At 35.4% G+C, this 22,976-nt stretch overlaps 1 pseudogene; it reads left to right on the plus strand.

The window, feature by feature from the left end:
• Nucleotides 1-15,447: 15,447 nt before the first annotated feature.
• LOC127669221 (60S ribosomal protein L7-like) lies at nucleotides 15,448-22,719 on the plus strand (annotated as a pseudogene).
• The last annotated feature ends 257 nt before the right edge of the window (nucleotides 22,720-22,976 follow it).

Consider the following 22,976-nt stretch of genomic DNA (forward strand, 5'->3'; position numbering starts at 1 on the left):
ACATAAATTTTAAAATATTTTCAAGTAATTTTCTGGATATTTTGGTGGCTATTTTAATGCATTTCTATGAATCTTCAATTTTGTTTTTATTAATTTTGGTTCCCTCTTTTTCCCAAGAGCCTTCATATATATTTAATAGTACATTGCATTTGTGTGATGCATGAATGTTTTGTTGTTATTTTACTTCCTTAACTTCTGTTTCTTATTCTCTCTCTCTCTCTCTCTCTCTCTCTCTCTCTCTCTCTCTCTCTCTTTCTCTCTTTCTGTGTGTGTGTGCATCGTTGTAAGTTGCATGATATGCTATGAATTGATTTCTTGTCCTCCGTAAAAATAGCAAGTACTTTTAGCTGTTGACCTATCTCTAGTCCCTGCTTTTATTATTTCTTTCCATAAACTTGGTTTGCATTTTTTTGCTTTTCCAATCTCTTGAATTTCATCATTGTCTTAGTTATTATTCTATTGCTATGACAACGTCAACACTTATAAAAAATAACTCATTCAATTGGGGGCCTGCTTACTGCTTCAGATGGTTACTCATGATCATAATCATGGCAGGAAGCAGGCAGGCATGATGCCATACTTATCCACAGACATCAGGGGAAGACCAAATTATTGGACTTAGCCTGGACTTTTGAGACCTCAAAGTCGACCCTAACAACACACCTTCTCTAGCAAGGCTACACCTACTAATTCTAAACAGTTATTCAACTCAGGAGTGAGCCTAGAAATATGTGAGCCTACAGGTCATGCTCATTTAAAGCATTACAATCATGAAGCCATACTTTTAATCTTTTTTCCCCACCATGGTACTTAGAGATGGCAAAAGGCAAGTGCAAGAACACTGCCAACAGAAATCAAGGCTACTTGGCAACAACAGAACCCAGTTCTCCCACCACAGCAAGTCCTGGATACCCAAACACACCAGAGGAAACACAAAAATCCATTAAAGAATTACAAGAAAACACAAACAAACAAGTGAAAATGAATAACAACATCCAGGACCTAAAAATGGAAGTAGAATCAATAAAGAAATCACAAAGGGAGACAGCTCTAGAGATAGAAAACCTAGGAAAGAAATTAAGAGTCATAGATGCAAGCATCAACAACAGAATACAGGAGATAGAAGAGAGAATCTCAGGTGCTGAAGGTAACATAAAAGACATAGACTCAACAGTCAAAGAAAATGCAAAATGCAAAATGATTGCAACCCCAAACTTCCAGAAAATCCAGGACACAATGAGAAAACCAAACCTAAGGATTATAGGTATAGAAGAGAGCAAAGATTTGCAAATTAAAGGGCCAGTAAATATCTTCCACAAAAATATAGAAGAAAACGTCCCTAACCTAAAGTAAGAGATGCCCATGAACATACAAGAAACCTACAGAATTCCAAACAAACTAGACCAAAACAGAAATTCTCCTGTCACATAATAACCAAAATACAAAATGCACTAAAAAAAAGGAATATTAAAAGCAGTAAGGGAAAAAGGTCGAGTAACTTATAAGAGAGACCTATCAGAGTTATACCAGAATTCTCACCAGAGACGATGAAAGCTAGAAGATCCTGGGCAGATTTCATACAGACCCTAAGAGAACACAAATGCCAGCCTAGACTACTATATCTAGCAAAACTCTCAATCACTGTAGAAACCAAGATATTCCATGAAAAAACTAAGTTTACACAATATCTTTCCACAAATCCTGCCCTGCAAAATATAACAGTTAGAAAATGCCAACACAGAGAGGGAAACTACACCTTAGAAAAAAACAAGAAAGTAAATTTCTTTCGACAAACTGAAAAAAAGGTAACCACACAAACATAAAAAAAAACATCAAAAATAACAGGTAGCAACAATCACTATTCCTTAATGTCTCAACATCAATGGATGGATCATGGAAAAAGAAACTAAATACAGACAGTGAAACTAAGAGAAGTTATGCACCAAATGGATTTAACAAATATCTATAGAACATTCCATGCTAAAACAAATGAATATACCTTCTTCCCAGCACCCCATGGTACCTTCTCCAAAACTGACCATATAATCGGTCACAAAACTAGGCTCAGTTGATGCAAGAAGAGTGAAATAATCCCATGCATCCTATCAGATCACTAGGGACTAAGGCTGGTCTTCATGAGAACAAAAACAACAGAAAGCCCACATTCACATGGAAGTTGAACAATGCCCTACTCAATGATAATTTGGTCAGGGAAGAAATAAAGAAATTATAGACTTTTTAGAATTTAATGAAGGTACAACATACCCAAATTTTTGGGACACAATGAAAGCAGTGCTTAGAGGAAAACTCAAAGCTCTGAGTTCCTCTGTAAAGAAAGTGGAGAGAGCATACACTAGCAGCTTAACAGCACATCTGAAAGCTCTATAAGAAATTGTTGCAAATATACCCAAGAGGAGTATATAGCAAGAAATAATCAAAATCAAGCCTGAAATAAACTAAGTAGAAACAAAAAGAAGTATATAAAAAATCAACAAAAGCAGGAGTTAGTTCTTTGAGAAAATCAAGAAGATAGATATACCATTAGCCAGACTAGCTGGTGTTCACAAAGACAGTAACCAAATTAACAAACTCAGAAATGAAAGGGGAGACATAACAGAAACAGAGGAGATTCCAAAAAAATCCTACTACAAAATTCTATACTCAACCAAACTGGAAAATCTTAATGTAATGCATTATTATCTAGAACGATCCCAGGTGCCAAAGTTAAATCAGGATCAGACAAACCATCTAAACATTCCCATAACCCCTAATGAAATAAAAGCAGTCATTAAATGTCTCTGAACAGCAACAATGACAAGCCCAGGACCAGATGCTTTTAGGGCAGAGTTCTATTAGAACTTCAAAGACCTAATACCAATACTCTTCTAATTATTCCACAAAATAGAAACAGAAAGAACACTACCGAATCGTTTCTATGAAGCCACAGTTATGCTGATACTGAAACCATAAAAGACCCAAGAAAGAAAGGTAATTTCAGACCTTATGAATATCAATACAAAATTACTCAATAAAAATTATTGCAAACTGAATCCAAGAACTCATGAAAATGATCATTCACCATGATCAAGTAAGCTTCAACCCAGGGATGAGGCCTGGTTCAATACAGGGAAATCCATCAATACAATCCACTAATAAACAAACTCAAAGAAAAAAACACACGATAATTTCATTAGATGTTGGAAAAGCATTTGACAAAATCCAACACACCTTCATGTTAAAAGTCTTGGAAAGATCAGGAGTTCAAGGCCCATACCTAAACATAGTAAAAGCAATATACAGCAAACCATCAGCCAACATTAAACTAAATGGAGAGAAACTTGAAGCAATTTCACTAAAATCAGGGGCTAGACAAGGGTATCCACTCTCTTGCTGTCAATTCAATAGAGTACTTGAAACTCTAGTCAGAACAATTAAAAAAGAGCTCAAAGGGATACAAATTTAAAAGGAAGACATCATAGTATCACTATTTGCTGATGATATGATAGTATACGTAAATGACCCACAAAATTCTACCAGAGAACTCCTACAGCTGATAAACAACTTCAGCAAAGTGGCAGGATATAAAATTAACTCAAATAAATCAGCCTTCCTCTACTCAAAGGATAAACAGGTTGAGAAAGAAATTAGGAAAATGACACTTTTTACAATAGTCACAAATAATATAAAGTATCTTGGTATGACTCTAAGCAAGTGAAAAATCTGTATGACAAGAACTTCAAGTCTCTGAACAAAGAAATTAAAGAAGACCACACAATATGAAAAGATCTTGCTCCTGCATTGGTAGGATTAACATAGTAAAAATGGGCATCTTATCAAAAGCATTGTACAGATTCAAGGCAATCCTTATGAAAATTCCAATTCATTTCTTCACAGATACAGAAAGATCAATTCTCAAAATCATTTGGAAAGCAAAAAACTCAGGATAGCAAAAAATATTCTCAATAATAAGAGAACTTCTTATTATTAGAATTATTAGAGGGAATCACCATCCCTAAACTCAGGCTGTACTACAGAACAATAGTAATAAAGCCCTCCTGGTATTTGTACAGAGGCAGACAGGTAGATCAATGGAATAGAACTGAGGACCCACAAATGAACCCACATACCTAAGATCACACACCTTGATCTTTGACACGGGAGCTAAAAGTATCCAATGGAAAAAAGACAGCATATTCAACAAATGGTGCTGCCTCATGTGGTGGTTAGCATGTAGGAGTGTGCAAAGTCTTATAGAAAGCTCAAGTCCAGGAGGATCAAAGACCTCCACATAAAACTAGATACACTGAATCGATTAGAAGAGTAATTGGAAAAATCCTCGAACACATTGGCACAGTGGAAAGTTTCCTGAGCATAACACCAGTGGTCTAGGCTCTAAGATCAACTATAGGCAAATGGGATCTCATGAAATTGCAAAGCTTCGGTAAGGCAAAGGACATTGCCATCAGGACAAAATAGCAACTACAGCCTGGGAAAAGATCTTTACCAATCTGATAGAGTGGTAATATCCAACATATATAAAGAACTCAAGAAATTAGACTCCAGAGAACCAAATGACCCTATTAAATATACAGAACTAAACAAAGAGTTCTCAACTGAGAAATGGCAAATGGCAGAGAATCACCTAAAAAATGTTCAACATCATTAGTCATCAGGTAAATGCAGATCAAAATGATCCTGAAATTCTGCCTCGTGCCAGTCAGATTGGCTAAGATCAAAAATACAGGTGACAACAGATGCTGCCTAGGATGTGGAGGAAGAGGAATACCCCTCCATTGCTGGTAGGATTGCAAGCTGGTACAGTCACACTAGAAATAAGTTCCTCGGAAATTTGGACATAGTAGTACCTAAGGACCCAGCTATACCACTGGGCATATACTCAAAACATGTTCCAAAATATTATAAGGACACATGCTCCACTATGTTCATAGCAGTCTTATTTATAACAGCCTAAAGCTGGAAACAATTCAGATGTCCCTCACCAGAGGAATGGGTACAGATAATGTGGTACATTTACTCAATAGATTACTACTGATCTACTAAAAACTATGAAATTTGCAGACAAATGGATGGAACTAGAAAATATCATCCTGAGTGAGATAACCAAGTCACAAAAGGTACAAACATGGCATATATTCACTGATAATTGGATATTAGGAAAAAAGCTTGGAATGATACAACTTACAGACCATGGGAAGCTCAAGAAGAAGGAAGATCAAAGTGTGGATGCTTCAGTCCTACTTAGAAAGGGGAACAAAATATCCATGGAGGGAAGGCCTTGGGAGGAAGATAGGAGAGGGAGATGAAAAGGGTGTCAGGATTCGGTATGGGAGGAGACAGGGATGATATACAGAGGGTTAGGAATTTGAACAGAGATGTGTAGCAATGGAAGATGGGGAACAGGGATAGTGAACAGAAAGTCCCAGGTGCCCTGAAAGCAAGAGGCTGCCAGAACTCAAAGGGAATGACATTAGCTGAAATACCCAACAAAGGATCAAAAGAACCCGTAAAGAGCTTAGGGAATTACTATCCTTTAAAACACAATTTGAATCATATAGTTATGAAGTATAAATAATGCAACATATTCTATAAAATGTAAATGATACATTCACTGTACCAAAATGTGACAATGTAAATATTGCTTATTTATAATGTTGTAAACTCAGAAATATCCTAAGCATGAAATATAACTGTGGTTATATACAGAAATGAATATGGTTTATGCCTTGTTCATTTGAATGCTAATATCTGGTTTTGAGAGAGGGGGGAGTTTTATCACAATGCAGCAATAATGTATAACACAAAGGGTAAGTATGAGAAACCATAGTGAAATAAATATTTATATATTCTAAAATTAAAGGGAGTATCGCTTAAAAGCTCCCACAAATCAAAGAATTTATGAGGAAATTTTTCTTGGAAATTTGAATGCAGGATGCAGATAAAGAAGGTAGCATAATCATTTTTTTGAGCTTAATACTATTGAAAAATCCAGTCTGCAAGGGGCCATTTAAGTACTGGTAGTACAGCTCATTCTGTCCCCTCTAGATTAATCTGAAATCAATTTTTGCTTAAAGGTTACCCTTCAGTGATCCTGAATTGCTTGTAGGATTCTGATATACACCATAGGGTTTTTGTTGGTGCTTGTTTTCTGTTTAATGCCAAATGTTTTATCAAGTTCTTTTATGTTTATTTACCATTTCAATATGCTTGTAGGACTTTAATGAAGGACTTAAATTCCATATAACTTGTGCTTTGCATTCAGTAGAAAGTAAATGAATCTGTAAGGGAGAAAATAAATCCAAATAATTAATAAATTATAACTTATGATTTATAATAATTTATGTTGTGTGCATGCCTGTATATGTTTTTCTATCTGGCTATTGGAGCTTTAGTCAATTTACACACTGTTGCAAATAAAGTTGAAAACCTAGGAGTAGAATGCTATACAAGCAGCCACACACCTGTTTCTAAAAGTCTGTGAACTTTTGGCTGCAAGTACAAAACCAACTTAAAGTGACTAACATATTCCGCAGCACTTGATATTGTTAAATCTTCTAGAAGTTAATGGAGATTTTAACACAAATTGCTTTGAAATTTTTACAAGAATTTAAATCAACAGAAGTATTTTTCTTTTTCATTTTGATATCAGTTCCTCCATCTCCTCCCAGTACCTCTCATGAACCCCTCCCCATCACTGGTCCCCATCTCTAGAGGCCTCCTTACATCTGCTCCCAGTCATTTCTCTTCATCTACCTCTGATGGCTAGTTGGTTTCCTGGTCTGATGATTTACATCTATCCTCCCTTGGGCCCTCCTTATTACTTAGTTTCTTTAGGTCTGTGAATTGTAGCATATTTATCTTGCAGGTATGACTGATGGCCACAAGTTAGTACAAAACATACATGTCTTTCTGGATCTTGCTTTCCTGACTTGGGTTGATAGTCTCAAGTTCTATCTATTTGCCTGAAAATGTCATCACCTAATTGTTTTTAATAGCTAAATAATGCTCCATTCTGTAGATGTACTACATTTTCTTTATCCATTCTTTAGTTGAGGGACATCTAGGTTGTTTCTAGTTTCTGACTATTACAAATAAATCTACTACGAACATAATTGAGTGAGTGTCCCTATGTTATAGTGGGGCATCTTTTGGGGACATACACAGGAGTGGTATAGCTAGATCCTGGGGTAAAACTATACCATATTTTTTGAGAAACAACCTAACATATTTCCAACGTGGTATTACCAATTTGGACTTCCACCAGCAATGGAAGAGTATTCCCATTTTATATATTGTTGCCAGCATTTACAGTCCCTTGTTTGTTTTTGTTTGTTTGTTTTTTAATTCGATATATTTTTTTATTTACATTTCAAACGATTTCCCCTTTTCTAGCCCCCCACTCCCCGAAAGTCCCATAAACCCCCTTCTCTCCCCCTGTCCTCCCACCCACCCCTTCCCACTTCCCCGTTCTGGTTTTGCCGAATACTGCTTCACTGAGTCTTTCCAGAACAAGGGGCCACTCCTCCTTTCTTCTTGTACCTCATTTGATATGTGGATTATGTTTTGGGTATTCCAGTTTTCTAGGTTAATATCCACTTATTAGTGAGTGCATACCATGATTCACCTTTTGAGTCTGGGTTACCTCACTTAGTATGATGTTCTCTAGCTCCATCCATTTGCCTAAGAATTTCATGAATTCATTGTTTCTAATGGCTGAATAGTACTCCATTGTGTAGATATACCACATTTTTTGCATCCACTCTTCTGTTGAGGGATACCTGGGTTCTTTCCAGCATCTGGCAATTATAAATAGGGCTGCTATGAACATAGTAGAGCATGTATCCTTATTACAAGGTGGGGAATCCTCTGGGTATATGCCCAGGAGTGGTATAGCAGGATCTTCTGGAAGTGAGGTACCCAGTTTTCGGAGGAACCACCAGACTGATTTCCAGAGTGGATGTACCAATTTGCAACCCCACCAGCAGTGGAGGAGTGTTCCTCTTTCTCCACACCCTCTCCAACACCTGCTGTCTCCTGAATTTTTAATCTTAGCCATTCTGACTGGTGTAAGGTGAAATCTCAGGGTTGTTTTGATTTGCATTTCCCTAATGACTAATGAAGTTGAGCATTTTTTAAGATGCTTCTCCGCCATCCGAAGTTCTTCAGGTGAGAATTCTTTGTTTAACTCTGTACCCCATTTTTTAATAGGGTTGTTTGGTTTTCTGGAGTCTAACTTCTTGAGTTCTTTATATATATTGGATATTAGCCCTCTATCTGATGTAGGATTGGTGAAGATCTTTTACCAATTTGTTGGTTGCCTATTTGTCCTCTTGATGGTGTCCTTTGCCTTACAGAAACTTTGTAATTTTAAGAGGTCCCATTTGTCAATTCTTGCTCTTACAGCATACGCTATTGGTGTTCTGTTCAGAAACTTTCTCCCTGTACCGATGTCCTCAAGGGTCTTCCCCAGTTTCTTTTCTATTAGCTTCAGAGTGCCTGGCTTTATGTGGAGGTCCTTGATCCATTTGGATTTGAGCTTAGTACAAGGAGACAAGGATGGATCAATTTGCATTCTTCTGTATGCTGACCTCCAGTTGAACCATCATCATTTGTTGAAAAGGCTATCTTTTTTTCCATTGGATGTTTTCAGCCTCTTTGTCGAGAATCAAGTGGCCATAGGTGTGTGGATTCATTTCTGGATCTTCAATCCTGTTCCATTGATCCTCCTGCCTATCACTGTACCAATACCATGCAGTTTTTAACACTATTGCTCTGTAGTATTGCTTGAGGTCAGGAATACTGATTCCCCCAGACTTTCTTTTGTTGCTGAGAATAGTTTTAGCTATCCTGGGTTTTTTGTTATTCCAGATGAATTTGATAATTGCCCTTTCTAATTCTGTGAAGAATTGAGTTGGGATTTTGATGGGTATTGCATTGAATCTGTAGATTGCTTTTGGCAAAATGGCCATTTTAACTATATTGATTCTACCGATCCATGAGCATGGGAGGTTTTCCCATTTTCATTTCTAAGTTTGTTAATTTGGATATTTTCTCTGTACCCTTTGGTCAGTCTGGCTAAGGGTTTATCTATCTTGTTGATTTTCTCAAAAAACCAGCTCCAAGTTTCTAGGCTAACATCTGCTTATCAGTGAGTGCATGCTATGAGTGATCTTTTGAGACTTAGTTACTTCACTTACGATTACGTTCTGCAGCTCCATCCATATGTCTAAGAATTTCATGAATTCATTGTTTCTAATGGCTGAATAGTACTCCATTGTATAAATATACCACATTTTTTTAATCCATTCCTCTGTTGAGGGACATCTGGGTTCTTCCCAGCTTCTGGCTATTATAAATAGGGCTGCTATAAACATAGTGGTGCATGTATCCTTATTACATGCTAGTGAATCCTCTGGGTATATGCCCAGGATTGGAAGCACAGGCTTTTCAAGAAAGGTCTAACTAATCATTGAATATCATCAGTGTCTGTTGTTATGTCTCCCTCTTAATTTTTGATTTTGTTAATTTGAATACTATCTTTTAGTTAGTATAGCTAAGGGTTTGTCTATTTTATTGATTTTCTCAAAGAAATGTCTTGTTTCCATTGATTCTTTTTATTGTTTTCCTTGTTTTTAATGGATTGATTTCAGCCTTGAGAATTGTTGTTGTTTTGTCCTATTGACAGTGTCCTTTGACTCACAGAAGCTTTCCAGTTTCATGAGGACCCATTTATCAATTCTTGATCTTAGAGCGTGAGCCATTTGAAGTTCTGTTTAGGAAATTTCCCCTTGGGCCAATGAATTCAAGGTTCTTTCCCACTGTCTCTTCTATTAGATTTGGTGTATCTGGTTTTATTTTGAGGTCCTTGATCCACTTGGACTTGAGCTTTGTGCAAATATGTGTCCATTTTCATTTTTCTACATATAGACAGCCAGTTAGACCAGCACCATTTATCGAAGATGCTTTCTTTTTTCCACGGTATATTTTTGGCTTCTTTGTCAAAGATCAGGTGTGTGTAAGCATGTGGTTTTATTTCTGGGTCTTCAATTCTATGTCATTGATCAACATGTCTGTCTGTAACAATGCTATGGTGTTTTTATCACTATTGCTCTGTAATAAAGCTTTATTATTGTTTTCAAAAGAGGTTTTTGTATCTTTTGTTGTTACACTTAAAAATTTGGTCTAGCTATAATTATTTTTTTCTTAAAAAATATCACAAAATATGAATTAAATCATTAATTTAATACATTTGAAATATAATTGAAGACTGGGCTGGCTGGCTGAATTGTTTTGTCAATTTAATACACGCTAAATTTACATGGGAAAAGAGAATGCTGAACATAAAAATACCTCCATCAGATGGCTTGTATGAATTTTCTCAATTAATGATTAATGTTTGATGACCAGGAGCACTGAGAATGCTACCACTCTTGCGTAAATGGTCTCAGTCATACAGAAAGAGGGTCAGCACCCACTGTGTTGTAAGATTATAGAACTCATCACTTATAATCAATACCCTAGTAACTGGGTTCTGAATAGATGATATCTAAATAAGTTATTTTTATTCAATTCTTTTCTACAATAATCTGGTAATTCATGAAGAAAGCTAGACTCTTCCCTCTCAGCTGAGAAGTTCCTGTCAGGCTAATGAGACCCCGAACGCTGTCCCATTATCTCTGTGGTAATGAAAGAATGCTTGTTCTAATGTTAAGATCAGGTTTTATCACTTGTTTTAATTGTTATCATTCAATTTACTTTTGTATAAGTATTATAAACTACAGACAAAAGGTTTAGTATTCACCGATTTATGTATTTTTTGTATGTGTATTTTCTTGATAATTCAAGTGTACAAAGCTGTAAGATTCCACACATATATTGGTGAATTACAGGGTCATATTTTAATCTCAGTTAAGATTATATTTACAGTGGATAATTTGTTCTGTTACTCTTTTTTTTCTTTTTAATAGCTGCTATTTGCCCTTTACTTTATTTAGTAACATGTAATTCTCTTCGTTCTAGATGGCAACTGCTACTGATGTTTCAGCATTAAGCTCTCTCATGTTAAGGGTAGTATCATTCTTTTCATTTACCCTCAACACTCTTTTCTAGCCACACAGATCACTCCTGAAGTTACTCATTCAACCTGAGCATAAACAAGGCAGTGAACATTTTTTGACTTCAAGTTTAATAGACTTTTAGAAACACACTTGTAACCTACTTCAGAATGACATTTTGTTGCTGTTGGAAGAAACAAATATTTCTTTTGGTCTTTATTCTCGTCACTCAGGATGTAGAGGTTTAAGAATCTCTATGAATTTGATACCAACCTCATCTATATAATGAGCTAGCCAAAACTACAAAATTAACCCTTTCCCTAAAATGCAAAAATAAAAGTTTGATTTTCATTTCAAGAAATCAAAAGATGCCTTGCATTGAATTGTACTTAAAGTGTCTTGAAAATTATTAATGCTTTGGTTAAGAGGTATTTTGCTGGTAAATAACATATAACCATAGAAGTTAGGTATAGAGTAAGGGATTAAGGAGGAGGTGAGTATCTTCTGGAGAAGAAATAGAACAGATCATTATTGATGAGGGTGGCATGAGGGCTAGATGGGATGATTAAATAGAGAGAAGGAGGTAAGATCAGCATAATGGAGGGAATATCTGGAGGGACTTTTATTACTAAGTGTCTTTTGAGGGGATCATGTGAAAATGTACAATAGAAGCTTCTTAAAATGCACACATACATGAAAGAAATCTCAATGGAATCAACACACACTATGGGATACAAAACCACAATTAGATACTACTTACCACCAGTTGAAACCCCTAAAGACCTGGGCTTTGACAACGATATAGGTTGTTTTCTGCAGACTGATAGTGCAGCTCTATTGCTGAAGACAACACTAAAGAATTAATTATAAACAGAGATGTTGAGCTGGTGCCTAACATAAGACCTCACTCCTACTGACTGGTGTTCATGGCATTGCGAGTTACTTTGCCAAAAGAGAGATGTAAACATCAATACAGCTGCAAAACCTTCATCCTATAATGATGACCTGTTTGTGTAATACATTGGTCCAATAGTGGTGAAAATGTTGCAGCAGAAAATATCTTCCATAAGATAAGATTTAAGGCCCACTCCATGATACATAACCCATTCATGACATGTCTCTCAGGTAGCTAAGAACCTGAGAACAAATAGCTCATAGTCCTAGGGGAAAACCAAATATACTGTTCTCATACGGGAATGTAACCATAAAATGATTTCTAATGGCATTCTGCTAAACTCATAGATCAATATCTTACTCAATCACCATCAGAGAAACTTCATAGAGTAGATGGGAACAAATAGAGAAACCCGGACAATATACTGAGAGTGGAGGTCCTTGGAATATTCAGTCCTAACTTCTATCAGTTCTCTGATAATGCTGTGTAAAAGAAGACAAAGAGTATAAGGACCAGAAGAGATAAAGGACACCAAAGAAACCAGGTCTTTTAATCACAGCATGACCAACACACAGATGAACTCATAGTCTCTGACAGCATGCACAGGGTCTACACAGTAGCCCTGATGGAATCCCAGTGCTGAAATAGGAGGTGGGTACAAGCCCATATCCCTACTCTAGAACAATCTTCAATTGAAAATCCATTACATATGAATAATTGGTTATTTTCAACAAAGTGTTACTAAGTATACAAAATATCCCTGACGCCAGCCTCTGTACTCAACAGTAGATGATCCCCACATATGTATATATATAAATATATCATATATGTGTATATATATCATAATGGAGGGAATATATATATATATATATATATATATATATATATATATATATACACACATACACACACATCCTCAATGTCATTTTTAGATTTTTTTTTTAATCTCATAATGGTTTGCTGAGATTTCTTGTTTCTTTACAAATTTATTCCATATTTATTAGAGTTTCCAGTATTATATCTTCATGGGATTTCTGTGTGTGCAAGTATATCTGTTAAATTTTTCTTCTATTTTTACTTTGGCTCTTTTGCCTCTTTTGTCCTATTCTGGTTTGTTTGTTTAGTTTAGTTTGATTTCTAATAAGAGAGAAAGAAAGAATATGGATTTGTGTGAGTTGGGAGGTGAGCAGAATCAGGCAAGAACTGAGAAAAGGGAAAATATGATGCTGAATTAAAAGAGCTATTTTTTTATTAAAAACACAAATATAGCGTCTTTTTACAGGAACTATTGCCTAAAATGGTTTACTCAGGTGAAGTATTCTGAACATTAAAAATTTAAGGTATTTAAATCAATGAAATAGGCAACTTAAATAATTGAAAACATTTTTATTGAAATCAGTATGCTGCAGATTTTTAGTTTGATTTTTCTGTATCTATTGATCTTTTAAAATTATGAGATATCACAATAAACATAGAAAAGGGATTTATTTTCTGAAAACATGATAGTTTTTTAATATATTCTATATAATTTTGGTATTGAAAAACATATCATTGGAAATACAATATTTTAATTAAGAATTAGTTATTCTCTTGACTCTTCCTTTAATATTATACCTTTAATCATAAGTATATGTCACTCACTTGGAATAACGTCTGTGTTAGAGAAAAAGATATGTCCATCTATTACGTAACTTCATGGAGATGGTAGCAATTGATCTAAGTTTTTAGTATTGTAAATTTTTAGGCTTTCTTTGTGTTTCAATGAATTCTGGGGTAAAGGAAACAGAAGGAACAAGACTGTGCCAAGTATAATGCCATGTGCACTGATAAGGTCTAGATCAATGTATGTTTTATACCAAAAACAAGAGCCAAGTTCTAGAGAAATAGTATCCTTCTTAATTTTTTTGCCTACTCTGTAGGTGGTTTAGAATTATCTGAAATAAATTTTGTGCTGTTCCAGAATCCATAAAGTCCAAGGACAAGGAACAGACAGATGCAGTTTCCAGTGAGATCCTTATCTCACACATCATTTTACTATGAGGTAGTTTATCTTTCTGTAGATTCATTTATATGAATACTTATCTGGTATATGGTAAGACTGTCTCCATGAGCTAATATTACCCTTTGTACATCCCACTAACTTACTGTCACTTTATGTATGCATGAGGATTTTTTACGTCTAGATTTAGGGGAACATAGCCATTCCAATTACAATCTCTCTGTCCCATATAAGATGAGTTCTAATAGAATCCTCCCAAAAGATAAATCTGTCTAATGATGGAAAGCATGTCTGTGATGGATTACTTTTGCTTGGTGATTTTAAGTGGGTGCATTCATGTCTAGTCCAGACCCTTTTAGATAAGAACACATATAGTATTGATCTGATTCTTGAGGTGGAAAGACACAGGTATGTGATTGGGATGTCAAGCCATGAAGACACACTGTTAATCTAGGTGCCACCTTCTACTAGAAGGATATGGAAAAAGGAACCTTTTGAATTTTTGCCTGTTCACTCTCCCTTCATAAAAAGTTCATTTTTTCACTGGCATAGAACCTACTTCTTCATCTTCTTCAGCATCTACTGAAGACCATCTGAGACATGCATACTGTGGACTAAGCAACTTCTGGATTATTGAACTTTCTAACTTTCTGTTTATAACTTCCCAGTGTTGCAGTAGCTGGAACCTAGCCTTTAAGTGATTCTAATAAATCACGCACATATTATATATATACATATATATATGTAAATAATACTCATCCTTATTATATTGCATATAAAATATATAAAACATATTTGTATAACATAATATAATACCATATTGCATATATAGTACAATATATATATATATATATATATATATATATATATATATATATATATATAGGTTCTGCTATTTTGAGAACCCTAATTAATACAGATTTTCATCAGTTTGCTTCTCAACATGTTTTGCTAATATGCTAACTTAGATGCCATGAAGGAGCAATATTGAAATCTAGCTTGCTGTATATAATGAAGTGAGAATATATGAGAGTAAGCGTGTCATAATTATATAATATTTGAGAATAATTTCTGTTAAAAATTGTCTTTTATTCTTCAAAATTTTCCCATCTTTTAGTCATCTCTTCAGCACTGAAAGAATGAAAACACTGCATTTAAATTCTTCAAGTAACACTACGGGAATATTTTTTGTAATCATTTTTATTGACTTCATTTTAGCAGATCCCAGGCTCAAACTGTGAATTAGAGAGAGGGGTAGAAAAAGCTTAATGGGACCTAATCATGTTTATTACACAATGTATAGGCAGTCATCCTAAATGCACTATCATTGAGAATCAAAAGACAAAACATTGTATTGAATCTAATCAAAAAAGAGGAAACACATATGCACATTCACATGCAAGCATACATCTGTACACACACACATACACACACACACACACACACACACACATTTACACATCCGCACACACGTTCCTCTGATGCCAGAAACCCTTGAGAGCATGGTTCCTATTATGCTAGAAACCCTTAGGGAATAGCAAAGGAAGTTTGCAGAGTTGAAGGTGAAGCACCTGCTGAAGAACATTGCCTTAAAGACACTGAGAAAGGCAGGGAGGAAGTTCACCTACGAGAAGGGAAAGCACTATCACAAGGAGTACAGGCAGATGTACTGGATTGGGATTTGGATGGCTAAAATGGCAGCAAAAGCTCGAAACTTCTATGTGCCTTTAGAACCAAAATTGGTGTTTGTCATCAGAATCAGAGTTATCAATTGTGTAACCCCAAAATTCAGCAAAGTATTGTACCTTCTTTGTCTTCAACAGAACTTTAATGGTGCCTTTGCTAAGCTTGACAAGCCTTCAATGAACATGCTCAGGATTGTGGAACCTTACATTGTGTGGGGCTACAACCTAAGTCAGTAAATGAGCTCATCTATAAGCCAGGCTATGGCAAAATCAATGTGAATTGTATTGACAGATAATTCAGTGATTGTTCCATCTCTTGGTAAATTAAGCATCACCAGCATGGAGGATCTAATTTATGACATCTATACAGTTGGGAAATTGTATTGAATCTAATCAAAAAAGAGGAAACACATATGCACATTCACATGCAAGCATACATCTGTACACACACACATACACACACACACACACACACACACACATTTACACATCCGCACACACGTTCCTCTGATGCCAGAAACCCTTGAGAGCATGGTTCCTATTATGCTAGAAACCCTTAGGGAATAGCAAAGGAAGTGTGGGACCCTTAGGGAAATGTGTCAGCTTCAAGGAAGCAAATAACTTCCCGTGGCCCTTCAAAATATCTTCCCCATGACGTGGAATGAAGAAAAAGACAACTTACTTTGTGGAAGGTGAAGATGCTGGCAACAGGGAAGAAAAGATAAACCAGCTTATTAGATGGAGGAACAAAGGTGTTGTCCATGGTATTTTTGTAATCTGGTCTGTTAATAAACAGTCTCAGCTTGGAAAATTGAAAAAAGAAAAGAAAACACACATAACAGCAAAATAACAGGAAACAATAAACAGTGCTCACTGATCTATTTCAGTGCTCTAAATTCTCCAACAGAAAGATGCAGATTCAATGAAAGCCCTAAATCAAAAATAAGAAATCTCACAGAAAGGAATAGATGACAAGAAATAATCAAACTTATGGATGAAAAAATAAGACAGCAACAAACATATGAAAACAATACAAGAAAATCAATGAAACAAAGAATAGCCTATTTGAGAAATTTCATAGATTGGCCAACCGTTAACCAAACTGATCAGAAAACAGAGAGATAATACTGAAATTAACAAAATTATAAGTGAAAGGGGACTATAACATTAAATACCAAGTGAATTTTGGAACTCACAAGGACATATTTTATAAACAAGTCTTCCATCAAATTAGAATATCTAAAAATAATGGCTAATTTTATCACTGCTTACCATCTACCAAATCAGGATCAAATAAACTATTTAAGCAGAGCTATACCACTGACTAAAACAGAAGTCATTAAAAATTTTCCAATGAAAAGAAGCAGAAGGCCACATGATTTTATCATAAAATTTTACTAGGCTTTCAAAGAAGAGTTAATGTCAATACTCTTTAAATTATTCTGCCATGGACAGTCCCAGCTGGGAACTATCAGATCTGAGGGGGAACTCTGGATATCAGGAGGGGAACAGGTTCTGGCTAGTGACAAACAGATACAACCACAGAAGAGGTTTGAATCTGAATGTATTTTTTTGTTTTGAGGCAAGAGCCTTTAAGCATGAGCGGTTTACATTTACATATCAAAAGATGTATCCATTAAAGCAGGCCCAAGGAACAATTAGCATAACCATTAGGCACAAGGTAGTATAAAATCAGCCAGGTAAAACGTTTTCCTGTGTAACAAATTTAGAAGCTTGAACATAGACAACAACAATTTTCTTGATATAAGCCTTTAAAGATATTTTAAAGGACATTTTGTCAAACTCCCTGAGTCTAAATGAGTCTTCCTGAGTATTAAGTATGAACTGTATCCTGAATTATACCTGGATAAGCTAAGAATGTTGTTTTGGTCAAAGACTCCCTAGGTGGGGTCTGCAAAACAAAAGCAGTTCCTCACAAGCTTCCATTGAGGCAAATAACACCTAGATAAATTAATGTTATTTGGCCAAAGACTCCCTAGGTTGGGTCTGCAAGTGTCTTTAGCAGACACTGGATTTTTCTATACTGGTGAGCCTGGGTGCTTAACAAACGAAGTCAAGAGTTAAAGATGGAAAAGGATTAACTTGTTTGTGGATTTCCCTGAGGTATCCAATTCAGTTGCAAATTAGCAACTCAAAAGACAGAAAGCCTGGCCTCTGCAGTGGGGGAGGTAGCTTTGAGCTTTGTACCAACTCAAATGTAAATTCTTTCTAACTTGCCCAACACCCACCTGTTCAGCAAGGAGATTGTATGAGGTCCTCAAATGTAAATATCTTCTAATCTGAGCCTATTGTCCAAATCCACCTGTCCTGCAAAGACACTAAAAAATAAAAGGAACCCATAATTTTATGGTTCCTGGAAAATTCTACTGCCTGCTATTAATGCTTTTTGTACCATATCAGGAGCCATACTTCATATATATCCTGTTGGGAGGTAAATGTAATTACATAAATAATTGCAGCAAAGCATTGGATTTTTTTTTTTTTGGCTACAAAATGGATTTTTTTACATCTTAATTTGCTTAGTTTTTCTTAGTCTCGGCTACTAGGAAGGAGGAGAGCTTATAAGTAAAGTAAATTGCCAAGTGAGATTTTCAGCTTCTAAATAGAGGTGTTCAGCAAAGTCCCAGGAGACATTTCCTCTGGGACTTTTTTTGTTTGTAAAATTTTGTTTTACAGATTTCACTGGGGCCACTATGGCATTATTCCACAGAATAGAATTAAACAATGTTCAATTTCATTTACAAGGCAACAGTTACCCTAATATATAAGTCATATAAAGTCCAGACAAAAAAGAGAATTTAAGAACAATTTCTCTTATGAACATAGATTTTAAACATTCTCAAGAAAATATTCCACCCAGAATCCAAAAATACATTTAAAATAATCAACTACTGTGTTCAAGTTGGCTTTCACATACAGGCACATAGATAGTTCAACATAAATAATTCATTAATGTAATCTTCCAAATAAACAAAATGAAACACTAAAAACATTTCATTATATTATTTTATATTGAAGAGGCCTTTGATAAAATCCAATACCCCTTCATGATAAATGTCCCAGAGAGATAGATTATGATATATTGGATATACCTCTACATTATAAAGGGAGTTTAGAGGAAAATTATGTATGCAAGGGCAACCCTAATGGAGAAAAACTCCAAGCAATTCCTCTAAAATAGGAAACATGGCAAAGTTGTGCATTTTCTTCATCACAATTCAATATATTGCTTAAATACTTAGCTAGAGCAGGAAGACAACTGAGACAGAGTAACTGTGAACAAATTGAAAAGGAAAAATCAAAATGATTTTGCAGTGAAATGATAGTGTGCATGTGAACCTGAGACATCTATTGACAACACCATAGTCTGATAAATGCTTTCAAACAATTATCTGAATCTGTAATAAACTAAAAAAATTAGTAGCCATCCTATATACAAATTTCAAATGGATTGAGGAATAAATCAGCATATCCCCACCTTTCACAGTGACCTAAAATGATAAGAAGTATTTTTGGATTATGCAAACTAAGCAAAGGAAAGACTTACATGATTAGAAATGTTAAGGCATTGTTAAAAAAGAGATTGAAGATGATATTAGAAAGATCTTCCACTTTCATAAAACAATAGGGTTAACATATTAGAAACAGCTATCATAATGAAATCAATTCACATGTTCCATATAATTCCCATCAAAACACCAGCATAATTCTTCACATATCTGAAAGGACAATTCTCAGCTTCATATGGAAACACAAAATACTCCAGGTGCCCAAAACAACCACAAATATCAAAAGATCTGGTTGAATAATCACCATCCCCATTTTCAAATTATACTAAATGGCAATAATAAATAGTTTGATATTCAGACCACAACCAACATGTCAATTAATGGAATTGAACATGCAATCTAGACATAAATCCACATATCTATAGATTCTTTTAATAAAGAAGCTATAAATGCACACTATACAAAAGCATATGTGACATATGGTTATGGTTATCCTGGAGTTCTTTAAGCTAAAAATTTCAAATAGATACATATTTTTAACAATGCACAAAATGCCAAATGAATCAAATACCTCAACATAAAACCTTATACACAGAATATGATTAAGGAGAATGTGGAAAATAACCTTGATTGTCACAGGAAAAGTGAGTCAGAGCAGATCACAACCCAGGCACTAATATCAATAATAAATAGAGTATCATAAAAATAAGAAACTTCTGCATTAGAAAGAACACTGTCATTTGGACAAAATGACAGCCTACACAATGGGAAAATATTTTTTACCAATTAGACATCCAACAATTTATTATTATTTAAAACATGGAAAGAACTAAAAAAAATACTAGATGTGAACACATCAAATATCCCATTTTAGAAATGTGATGCAGATATAAACAAAGAATTCTCAAAAGAGAAATCAAATGGCCATATTGTCTTAGTCAGTGCTGTATTTCTTTGAAGAGAAACCATGACCATGGTTACTTTTATAAAGGAAAACATTTAATTGGGGCTTGTGTATAGTTTCAAAGGTATACTCTATTGTCATCTTGTTGGGCAGGATGGCTACATGCGTGTAGATAAGGTACGAAAAAAGGTGAGATTTCTATATCGGGATCCACAGGCATCAGAGAAAGGTCATGATAAGGCCTGATTTGAACTTTTCCAACCCTAGAGACCACCCCAGTAATATACTTCCCCCAATGAGGCTATAGCTATTCCAAGAAGGCCATATAACTCCTAATCCTTATCAAGTGGAGTCCCTCCCTAATGACCAAGCATTCAAACATCTGCTCCTGTGGGGGCTCTTTCTAACCACCATAGTCCACTTCCTAGCCTACATATGTTTTAGCCATATTATGATGAAGAGTATTCATTCAGCCTTCAAAAGTCTCCAGAGTCTATAACAGTCTCAACAGTGTTTAAATATCCAAAATCTCTTCTGAAACTCATGGTCATCTCTTAACTCCAGTCCCTTGTGAGATTAAAAAAATGAACCCCAAAACAAGCATAGAAAAACCAAAACAAAACAGATCATCATCTATTTTCAACATACAATGTTATAAAATACACATTATCATTTCAAAGGGGGGAAATAATGGATCAAAGCTAGTCAATACACAGGACGCCAAACACTAAATTCTGAATCTCTGTGTCTGATGAGCACTTCAAATAACCAACTACTTTCAGTGTTAACAGAGTTTCTAGGCAAATATCCCCCGACCCTTGCATCTTGAGGTCTCCAACAAAATTCAGGTTTTACCTTCACAGCTTTACTTAATAGCATCTCTGAGCTTCCATACAAGGACAACCCTAATATATACCTAATCTCAAGGTTGTGAACCATGGCAGAGCACAGGCATACTGAAAGAAAAAAATAAATAAGAAGGAAGAAATAAAAAATGTTAGACATAATGACTTCTGGGTATGATGGAGAAAAAGTTTATTGTGGATATCAGGGAGAACATATCTGGAGGCAGAGACTTCAGAGAGATTGTGTAGTGAACCCTGAGCAGGCCCATGGGATAACAGTTGATAAGAAAGAAAAAGAACCAGGAGAGGGAAATAAAGGCTAGACAAAAGGGAGTTAGATAACCAAAATGGCTAGACTACATAAGGAAAGACACATAAGTTTGTGGTAAGGTCAACACAGCATCCGTGGTGGAGAAATTTAGGTTATGGGTCATGTATGCCAGCTAGACTTTGTAATATGTAGGGAATGAGAGATGCTGGGAAAACATGGTGGCCACGTAGGTTTTGAAATATAAAATAGAAACTTTAGTTAGCCATTTTACTCCTAGTTTGATACCTAACATAGACAGGTGCTACAGAGGTTGAGAGTTCAACATCCAGGTCCTTAGGGAGCATAAAGAGTGACATTGGCATTGGCTTAAGCTTTGAAACCCCAACTCCCTGTGACTAAATGCCTCTAGTAAGGCCATAACCACTCTCAAGAGACCACATCACCTAATCCTATTCAAAGAAGCATCACTTTCTAATGATTAAGCATTCAAATATATGAGCTTCTGGGAGTCATGATTTTTCCACCTATAATAACTACTCTTTGGTATATATCCAAAGGACACTTCATCATTGTTCTGCTCAACTAGCAACTTTTCAACATGTTAACTGATGTTCTGTTCATAATATCAGGAAATCTGAAATGGTGTGGTATTCTTCAATAGAAGAATGCATAAATAAAATATGCATTTATATAATAGAGTATTACTTAGCCATTACAAAAATGAAATCATGAAATCACAAAATAAAATGTAAATGAATGGAACTAAAATATATCATTCTGAATGAGAAATATACAGTAGCAGCTTTGTAAAATATAAACATATATGAAAACAATCTAAATCAAATCACCAAATAATAATAGACAGAGCCCCAAACTGGCTACCTTTTGTCAGAAACTGAGGATTCCAGTACCTAGTTGAATTGTTGGCTAAAGGAGTTCCATGGAAATTCTCCCTGAAATACAGGCTGTTGCAAAGATCATAGGTTGCTCTCAACAAACCAAGATCAAGGACCCATTTCTGAAAACACCATCTACACAAGTGAATGAAAATTGGGTTTGCCTGTAGCAAACATTCACTCCTAAATTTTAGTGTCTTTGTATGGCAAAGTACTTTGCAGACAACCAAAAGTACATCAACTCAGTCACAAAATCTTTGACCTTCAGTGGTATTCTTCCTGAAAGATATGCTTCTGCAATGGTATCATAAAACTTATGGGAGAAAGCAACCAATACTGGATTTGGCTTAAGGCTACTCCATGAGAAAGAACCTATTACTGACAACTGCTTTGATGATTAATGACCTAAGACAAGATACCCCAGAGACCTAGTGCAAAACTAAAATTCCAAAGAGACAAAAATAAGTAAAAATAAAATGATGACCATATTCTGCTATACTTCTAGATCAAAGCCTTGTTCAGCCGTCATCAGAGAAGCTTCCTCTTGCAGCAGATGGTAACAAAGAGACCCACAGCCCAACTTTATGCAGAGAGTAAGAGACCTTTGAACACTCAGCCCTAAATTGGTGTTTACATCAAATTCCTCCCCTCTGGATGCAAGAAATCCTAGGGAAAAGGAAGCAGAAAAATTGTTAGGAGCCAGAGGGGATGGAGAAAACAAACTCCTCTACATTAGAAAGAGCAAAGCATATATGAACTTAGACTAAGGTAATATGCACAAGTCTGTTCCAGATGTGATTCTAGAGCTGGAAGACATGAACACATGCCTCTATCCTTACTTGCATATGAACATGAAAAATTTGCCAATGGACTCCCATT

This window comes from Apodemus sylvaticus, chromosome 19 (assembly GCF_947179515.1).
Source record: "Apodemus sylvaticus chromosome 19, mApoSyl1.1, whole genome shotgun sequence".
Lineage (NCBI taxonomy): Eukaryota > Metazoa > Chordata > Mammalia > Rodentia > Muridae > Apodemus > Apodemus sylvaticus.